The sequence below is a fragment of the Zootermopsis nevadensis genome, unplaced genomic scaffold (assembly GCF_977971745.1).
Source record: "Zootermopsis nevadensis isolate Lab colony 2312 unplaced genomic scaffold, Znev_1.0 Znev_ptg000002l, whole genome shotgun sequence".
NCBI classification, from domain to species: Eukaryota; Metazoa; Arthropoda; class Insecta; order Blattodea; family Termopsidae; genus Zootermopsis; species Zootermopsis nevadensis.
Window position 1 is genome coordinate 19978490 of NW_028259134.1, and position 9943 is coordinate 19988432.

Here is a 9943-nt window from a genome sequence, read left to right on the forward strand (position 1 = left end):
GATGCGTCCGTTTTATTGTTATGGTGGACAAACAGCGATGTTAGGTTACTACTAGCCTTATTTTATTAAAGCAAGTTTCTTTCATTATCATGTGAACCACAATGAACTGACATGCCACTTTTTACATTCTGGAACTTAATTTATTAAAAATCTTAAGTTGTCCAACATTGTAAACTGTAACGAACAGACTTTAAAAATGTCAATATGGAAAGCTAAGATTCAAGTGCTGATAAAGAAGAAAAATCTAATAATTAAGAGACTGTCGTTGCAAATATGAATAGATCTACAATTTAATTATTTTGATAAGGATTAAAAAAAATTGTCGCTTCTGCCTGTGGCTAGTACTCTTTTTATTTACAGTGTTCTGTGTTTTATATTCAACCTTAATTTCAGTTGACAAGACATTGCTAATTCATAAATAACTCTTTGTAACTCACTGCGCAATTCGACTTCTCGTTAACTAAGAGCCGTGCTAGGGCTTGTTTATGGTGTGGTGGTGATTTGTGTGGTGTTGGTGAAACGGACGAAGACGAAGGAAGGAAACCATCATCAAGGAATGGTGAGTAACATTTATCTATATGGCAATATTATATTAAAACCAGTTGTGTTTATTTTAGGAGCTGGTTTGTCGTCTGATACAGAATATTTGTTTATAATGTTAAATTGTGTGTTTTTAATTTTAGATTTTAGCGAAATACTAATTTGTTGTGGTAGATTACGATGGTGAAGCTTATCTGTGCATTCAACTGTTCCTTGTAAACATTTGCATGCTGTCTGTTAGAACGAGCTTACGGCTGTCATGTTTGTATTTCTTTACATGCGTCTCTTTTATTGTACTGAGTGCCAAGTTCCACATCCTTGGCTTATGTTATGAAGGACCTATGAAATGTAGATCGACTTGAATTGTAATTCTAACAGAAAATGGCAATTTGTCTAGTCGACTGTAACTGACACATTTGTTTCACTGTGACCCCATCTGACGTCTTCCCAAACAATGTTCGTATAGTTTAACGAAATTCGTGTTAATATAGAGCCGATGTCTATTTCTTTTGGAACCATTCTTGTGTAACTTTTGATTTTATTTGAGGTCACTCAAAGCTACAGTCAATTTAGCAGCTACCCAAGTTTGTATATCAGATTACTTCCTCGACACTGTCTCAGCTGAAGACGTTATAGACACATCATCAACTACACACAAGGATTTGTAAGGAGGCGGTCATGACTTATTTGAAGGTCCGGAGTAGGGTTTACACAAAAACCGACTTTTGAAAAAAAACAGTTTTCGAATCCCAGTATTTCCAAAAAAACAGTTTTCGAATTTTTACAAAAAATTCCAAAATATAATTAAAACAGTAAAAAATATTTATACTTATTTTAAAAAAAATTTAGTTTAGTTAATATTTATGGAACTACAAAAATATAACGAAATAAAATATACTCCATACAAAACCAAATAAAGAACTAAAATCCGTACAAAATATAAATTATAAATTTTTATTTCATTTAGTATTTTTCTTCAGGAAATATGATTTCAAAAAACATAAAATACCCACTGAACGATTACCTAATTTTGTTCTTATTCTAAATACAAAATTGCTTGAAATAGAAAATACTCTCTCACTGGCTACTGAACTTGGTTTTATCGTTTTTAGGGCTTCAAATAATAAATTCAAATTCTTTGTTCTTTGTAGTCTTACTACAATATGCTTGTGCCCGAGGCGATTTCAAGTCAAAATGTTAACGTTTTTAATTAATTTTTTACATATTAATTCTAGTATCTAAAACCGGTCTTTTAAATTCTAAAAACCGGTTTTCGAATTTTACAAATTTATCCAAAAAAACCCCTATTTTTAAGCCCGGTTTTTAAAAACCGACAAACCCTAGTCCGGAGAATCTTAGTAAACTCACTAAAAATCTCAAGGTAGCAGGTAAAGTGGCCCAGATTCGAACAAGTTACCTTCCGAATTAAAGTCTGACACGTTACTAGTGTCATTCATGCGTCTCGGGCCGTCTGTGTCTCGTGCATGACGCCCTGCAGTTTAAATAACATCCTGCAGGAAGTAAGTTGAGAGTTTTGAAAGTCAAAGTGCTCCATGTTTTGAGAGTTGCTTTAACTCGATTCTAATTGAATCGTTCACATGAAATGGAAGATCCTGGCCACAGGGAGATGTATCCACAATACTGCAGCCACTTGTCATTGTTTGGTAATGCTGAGTAAATGAAAACCCCAGCGAGTTGCCTAATTATCCAGTCCGCTGAGCCTTTTGTGTGGCCCAGTGGAGTACAGTCTGGGCGCGTCACAACTGCACCCCACCCCCTCACCCGTATGACGTAACAACACGTGGTTTGTTGCAGTCGTGGCGTTTGTGTTGTCCCGTAGAATGTTATCGACGTTTCAAGGTGCTTGCAGTCTCCATAATTAGGGCGATGACGGAGGCAGTATGCACCTCTGAAATGTCGATCAATTCTTTCAGATTACACGGCACTACAACCCAGAAGACAGTCATCTTCGTACTCCCCGCCGTGAGAACCTGAAATATCACCATTTTTATTTATTACTGCATTAAATGAATAGGCTATTTAAGGTAATTACTATTATTATTATTATTAAGTGTTCTTTCTTACGACAGGTCCATTGCTCTGCCCAAAAAGAGCTCTCCAGCTTTCCCTATTCTCGGCTTCTCGTTTTAATTCCTGGTAATTACATCGTAATAAAAAGCAATGCCATGGCCATAGCAGCTGAATGTCTCTCTGATTATAAAACTCATTGCCTTTGCACTTTTATTAGAAGTTTTGTCACTTTTCATGGAGAATGAGATGTAAGATTGTATATAGTCACTTTTATGAGTAAAATGAGAAATACACGTCATATTTTGGTAGGAAAACCTTGCGGAAAGTGATCACTTGGAAGACCTAGGTGTAAGTGGTTTGGATTGAACTGGTTCAGGATAGGTTCTAGCGGTGGGCTCGATCTCAAAGCTCCATAAAAGGCAACAGAATGTTCGTCAGCTTCTCATGAAGGGTTGTGCTGTCTCTGAGTTGCCAGGGGTCACGGTCAGTGCCATGAGGTCTGTTGTCTTCAGCAGCGACTGTCCTGTTCTTTCTATTTGTGGTTTGAAGAGGTGCGCTTGCACCATCATTCAGTACAAAGTTACAGTTCAAGTATCCAATCTGTTTTTCTGGACGGTTAATTCTTTTGCTCCATTTCACGTGCAATATTGAGGTAACTCGAAACATTTGACCCGAGTCGTGTGCTGAATGATAATACACACTATTCGAAATTGCTACAGCCGACCAGGGATATCATCAGTATATAAATATTAAGCAAGAGTTCGAAACTATGCAACTAAACGTTGGTATCACTGCTTTTGTGTACTGGATATCACAGGTTTAAATCTCGTTCCACAGTGCGGCTGTCTTGACCGAGTTATTTTCCTCAGTCCCTCCAAAATATGCCCAGTAGTTCCTTAAATTACGACAGCATCGTTTAATTCGATATAATTTCAAATTAGGCCTAATTATTTACGAATTATCCTGTCTTCTGACGCTACAGGGCGGTATATGATATGAATAATTGGAAGTGTCGTTAAATAATCCAAAAATAAATACGCAAACAAATAAATAAAAACAAATTGTGTGGTATTAGAACTTGGTCAGACGTAATTCCGTTTGAAAAATTACTAGGAAGTTCGAAAATCAAGTGACTGTGGAGGATTAATACAAAAAACAACGTAACTGATTGAAACATAGCCTAATGTAGACTATTTCATGTTCAGAAAGGATGAAAACTAATTAAATAGCCCGATTTTCGGAATTAAATATTAGGGGAATATTTTTTAAAAGAAATTGCAGATGTAAGATATAATATTTACGTACTTTAGAGATTATGGTGAGCTCGACATGTAGCACGCATGTCTGCAAAACTGGACATTCATTGTGACAGAAGTCTGGCAACACCGTTGTTAGGCGACGTTAAACTAAATATTAAGAAGAAATTAAGCCTTAGGCTTACTTGAATGAAGTTTGTATCCTCACAAAATTCTGCAGTCGAAATGACGTGATCACATATATTCATTTCGTACGTCGTGTCTCGTCGGAGTGTTATGACAGCAAAAAACAACAGAGTCTGTTTTACGTAATTGAAATATTGTTGAACCACTGTGTTTGTATCATCAGGATAATTGTTACATAATCCCTGTGACGATCTGAACGAGGATCATTTGCAAAATTACAACTCTTTACGAAGGGGAGGTGCGGAGCGACAGATGTAGGTACAAACAGTTAGTTTCCGAAATTGAAGCGGCAATTAGATGCCATTCAGAGACGCCACAATAGTGGCTGATGAGGATCCCCTAAACGACGCCGATTTTACTCCGGCGTCCCGACAACAGAGCGTTTACTGGCGTCCTGTGGCTGTGCAGGGCCACGCGACGTCGGGCAGGGACGCCAGGGTCGTCAGGGTCATTCATGATGGCAGGAGAGGAGACTGGACAAGGGTTCCGATGTGTGTGGCCCAATTTAAAGAGGAAAAGAACGTGGTTCAATAAATGGTGTCATACCGAGTTTGAAGAGCCACGGTGGTCTAGCGGTTAGAACGCTGGCCTTGGGGTCTCGGGTTCGATTCCCGGCGGTGCCCGAATTTATAACTTGTGTTGGGCAAGGCCGTGGCCTAGACTCTAGGCAACACGGAGGTTTCCTCCGGGGGCTTCCCCGGTTTCTCCGTTGCATCCCAACGATTACTCCATTCACACACAGAAGAAGGCAATGGCAAACCACTTCTGGATCATCTGCCAAGAACGTATATGAACAGGTCCCAGTCCGAGAAAAGGATGGAAGGATCCTGTTCATATGAACCTGTCGTCAGACAGAACACTAAATAATAATAAGATGAGGTGGTCTAGCGGTTATAACGCTGGCCTTGTAATCCTGGGGTCTCGGGTTCGATTACCGGCGGTGCCCGAATTTATAACTTGTGTTGGGCAAGGCCGTGGTCTAGGCAACACGGAGTTTTCCTCCGGAGGCTTCCCCGGTTTCTCCGTGGCATCCCATTCACACACAGAAGAAGGCAATGGCAAACCACTTCTGGATCATCTGCCAAGAACGTATATGAACAGGTCCCAGTCCGAGAAAAGGATGGAAGGATCCTGTTCATATGGACCTGTCGTCAGACAGAACACTAAATAAATAAATAAATAAATACCGAGTTTGAATGGCACGACTGAACTAATACGCGGCCTTCTAAATGGAACTTAGAATGCAACCGAATTCCCATACGTTTCATCGTGCGATATATGTTTACTTCGTCGATGTGAATATTTAGCTGACCACTAACTGGATACTTTACTTCCGGTTTCGATCACGGGATGTTATTTTTAAAATTTCCCTTCGCAATTACTGTGTACAGACTGTCCGCGAGGATTGCCTAGCCTTCCACCCAATGGCGAGCACACGGAGCGAAATTCTCCGCGGTGCCTACATCTAGAATAAACCGACGAGACAACGCCAGATTGTCTTGAGTCCCCCCCCCCCCCCCCCCCCGGACGATTCGTAATTGAGCGGATTGGACAAACCCGCCGCCGGCACCCAAATTAGCACATTTGGTGTATCAATTTGTCCGCCCGCTGGAGCCAATTTGGCGCGCGGGGGCGGCGAATACAGCCCTTAATTCGTGTGTAATGGGATAGTATTGACTCATCTATGGACAGGGACTGAGGAAAACCTGAACAGGGGCGCGCGAAACGTGGGTGTGGAGGAGCACAGATGACGAGGATCCTTTTTAATTGTGTGTTCCCACTTAACAAAGAGGAGTTTCGAAATTTGTACTTTAGGCGTGGGCCTAATTATGGCAATCAAATTAAGGAGAAAGAGATGGGTGAGACATGTAGAATGCGTGGACAAGATTAGAAATATGTAGGCTAAGCTATTAAATACTTTGGTCAGAAAACCTGAAGGACTAGGCATAGAATTAAACGATAAAATAATATTAAAATGGATCTTAAGACTTGGTTAAGTTTACTCACGATACGGACCAGTAGTGGGCTATCGTGGACACGGTAATAAGCCTCGGAGTTCCATAACAAGGAGGCCATTACTAAACTGACTAAGCGACAATCAGTTTCTCAAGGAGGGTTATGCTGTGCTATGCTGTTAGTGTCTTACTTCTGACTTGCGAGCTACACAGGTCTAGTCCAGCTCATTGTAACATCCGCGTGCGATTTCGAAAGGTACAGTGGCTTATACCAGAATTTTGCCTAGAATTGTTGAGCGGAAACGAATAACCAAATTTTGGCTAAACCTGTTCTCGTCTCCCTTTTGCAGGTGTATGATATTTATTATGTATTTATTGTTCTGTCTGACGACAGGTCCATATGAACAGGATCCTTCCATCCTTTTCTCGGACTGGGACCTGTTCATATACGTTCTTGGCAGATGATCCAGAAGTGGTTTGCCATTGCCTTCTTCTGTGTGTGAATGGAGTAATCGTTGGGATGCCACGGAGAAACCAGGGAAGCCCCCGGAGGAAAACTCCGTGTTGCCTAGACCACGGCCTTGCCCAACACAAGTTATAAATTCGGGCACCGCCGGGAATCGAACCCGAGACCCCAGGATTAGCCTACAGTTTTTTTTTCTTTTCTCACCAGGGAAGTCAGATGGTGTCGAAGCTGGCTCAAGCCCTGACCAAGCTTTAGGCCTGCATTAATAACTGTTGCAAACATTCCTTTGAAATTCAAAGCGAACGATAACTTCCATCGTTTAATACCTGATACTCTTTCTCACATTTTTTTACACATCTCAGGAAATATTTGAAGGCAGGCCTGTGAAACAAGCACATGCAATTAAATAGTAGGCTAATGAGATGCCTGTGTCCTGGATGTAAAACAATGGAGTTCCTGAAGAATTTTGCGAGATGTTGCGCCGTGTAGGCTGATAGATCTTTACCGACGTTACAGAGGTGCTTACTGCATCCATCATCAAGGTGATGAGTGACTTATTGCCCTGATGATGGTTGCAAGAAACACGTCTGAAACGTCGATAAACTTCTACCAGACTACACAGATCAACAACCCAGACTCACCGCCATCAGAACGTGAAGTCTTGCAAATTTAGGGCTTGTATTAGGTATAAAAGTCATTTTAGACGTCACAAGAAGAGATTCAAAGACGCGAAGGGCCACATGGTGTAGGAATAATGCTTTGAAAATTTGGCTCCGGTAGCTTAAGAACACAAACTGTCTACAAATCAACCGATTTCTGCAATAACCATTAGACGTTATATTTAAATATAGGTTTTAAGTTTAAAAAGTAGGCCGATGAAATCTCTTATTTTAGTAGGTTTACTCTCATTAATACTTATTGAGCTTTTATGAAGGCGTCGGCGTCGAAGCCGGAGTCGGAGATCTTAGTACCGACTCCACAGCCCTGAGAACAGCAACAGATTCCATAAAAATATAAAATGATATTGTGTTGCGTGAAGATAGACGCCTAATGCCAATGGGAGTTTAGTGGCTGGCAGGCTTATATGCTGAATGTCGACTGAAGGCTGAACGCCATGAAAACAAAATCTTTTTCTAGAGGCACCTGAATCCAATCCTTAACACTCGTAATGTTATCCCACATTCGATCCAGGCCTACGTGTGCAGCGTAATTAAGGCGCCGCGGGGCCTGGAATAATGATGTAGCTTAAACAAAACTAATGGCCGTAACTTTCTTTATGGCTGGCGAAGTTCTCACAAAACCGCGCGACTCGAGGGCCGCCCATTATCCGGACCTCTACAGCTCCACTGCTGCAGTAATTGACGCTCAAAAGTGCATGCGCGCGCACGTGCGGGCAGGGGTGACGAAACTTACCACGTGAGAGGGTCGCTCGTAGTCTTTTAGTGAGAAAGGGGCCGGAGTTTCTCGTGAAAGACTGAAGAAAACCACGACATCCGTCAGGACAGCCGTTGTTTTAGCCCAGAATCGAACAGTGTCCTTTCTAATTAAAGGTGACTCTTGTTATACGCGAGGGTTGCGAATTGTGACACACTTCGTCTTTTGGAGTTAACCCACTCTGAATTTCGGCTGCACTCTGAAACTCCGACACACAAACAGCTGTTGAGAACCGCAAAGATTGTTTTATTCAGTTCCATTGCACGCGAAACAGCGGCGAATCTGGCGATGATGGTCTTTTCGGTTGTGACGCTCTGTGGACTTGTGGGGTGGGTGCCAGCATCTCGGAGGAACACGCAGTTCTCAACTTAAGCCACGAGGAACAAGGCAGTATGTTCCATCGACACTCTGGTATCAACATACCTGTAAGACTTGAGGTTCTCACAGCGGTGAGTATGAAGATTTCCGTCTTCTGGGTTGTTGCGCTGTGTAGTCTGGTCGATGTTAACCAACGTTTCAGAGGTCATACTGCCTCCATCATCAGGGCGATGAGTATGAAGATTTCTGTCTTCTGGGTTGTTGCGATTCATCGCCCTGATGACGGAGGCAGTATGACCTCCGAAACGTTGGTAAACATCGACCAGATTACACAGCGCAACAACCCAGAAGACAGAAATCTTCATACTCATCGCCCTGATGACGGAGGCAGTATGACCTCTGAAACGTTGGTTAACATCGACCAGACTACACAGCGCAACATCCCAGAAGACGGAAAGCTTCATCAACATACATGTTCTCAAGGTTTAACGATCCAGAACACCATCACTGATAATTTAATTGATTATTTTGAATTTTAAATAAGTGATATATTATGTTTAAATGTAATTATGCCTAGATCCTACATGTCTTTAATAAGCCATTAAATGTTGAATATCTGCTGTCGTCCTCTGCTGATGCGTCCATGGCCACAGACTCATAAGAAAGTAGTCCGACGATCTAGATTTTCTTCAGCTCCTTCAGGCAAGTCCCAAGTGGCGCTGCAAACAGGAGCAAAGCGCCCACCTGTTTTGTAGTCTCTTAACACTGGACGTCCCTGAGTCGTGTCTTTGGTTACTGGATCCTGTGCTTCATTAAGAGTAACTAACAAACGGCTATGCTGCTGTATGATCGTTTGCGGTCCGTTACATAAACTGCAGGTGTTTGAAGACGGTGCTGGGGGGGGGGGGGGGGTCACTGGACGTGTTACATAACGAGTAACTGTGATTTGTACTGCTTGCTTAGTGTAGCTGAGGTAATGGAACTGAAGACCTTAGGCCTGAAATGGATTTGAAATTCCGCTCGGGTGGGAAAACTGAGTAGGATATAAAATTTTATGGCAAAGAAACGTCTTGGATGATCTGGAAAGAGACGGGGTTGTAATGTGTAGTCGGAACTGTGTGATGAGAATGTAAATTGTACAGTATAATGTAAGTTGGCGGCGCTGGACATTCTGATTCTGCTACCAGAGAGATGTTTTTTTTTGTCTGTTGGGGTATGAATTGTTAACGGTGGACTAAAGCATCTGATGGAAAGTTCTGTATTCCTGGAAGTCCGCAATCTAAACTTGTATCACAGCCATTAAATTCATTTCGCCCTCTATTGACAGTATGATAAAATGACGATGTTGTTATGTATTGTGACGAACGCCGTGAAATATACTGTCTGTATCCTCAAGACTGAAGTGACTATGTTTCTGCCCTGAAGATGGGGGCAGTACACCAATGTTTATCCAAAACGTTAATATCTACCCACGAGCCTACGAGAAGAACCTGATCGTAGTCTTCACCGACGTGAGAAATTCTAATCTGACACGTGATAAAGTAGTTCTCAGAGCTCCTGTTGGCGTTCGGGGGCGAACTGACTTGTGGGATCATCGGAATTGTGGTTCTTGAAGATCCTGTCCCGCGACTCCGGAGCCTCGAGGTCCCTTCCTTCCACTTTCGTATCGCTCTACGCTGTTTAACCTTAGCCAAGAGAGACAGAGAGGAACGAACCAATGAATGCGCTCGTTAGTAACAAACCTCTCCTGTCATCAT

General features: G+C 41.9%; 1 protein-coding gene across 2 annotated transcripts in view; it reads left to right on the plus strand.

The window, feature by feature from the left end:
* The first annotated feature begins 375 nt into the window (after positions 1-375).
* LOC110835217 (bromodomain-containing protein 3) overlaps positions 376-9943 on the plus strand; it is a 90605-nt gene continuing 81037 nt past the window's right edge. Inside the window, exon 1 of one of the 2 annotated variants that reach the window (XM_087355634.1) lies at positions 376-559. The gene's annotated coding sequence lies outside the window, so the exon portion shown is untranslated. The remainder of the gene's footprint in view (positions 560-9943) is intronic. The other variant, XM_087355728.1, reaches the window with a different exon arrangement.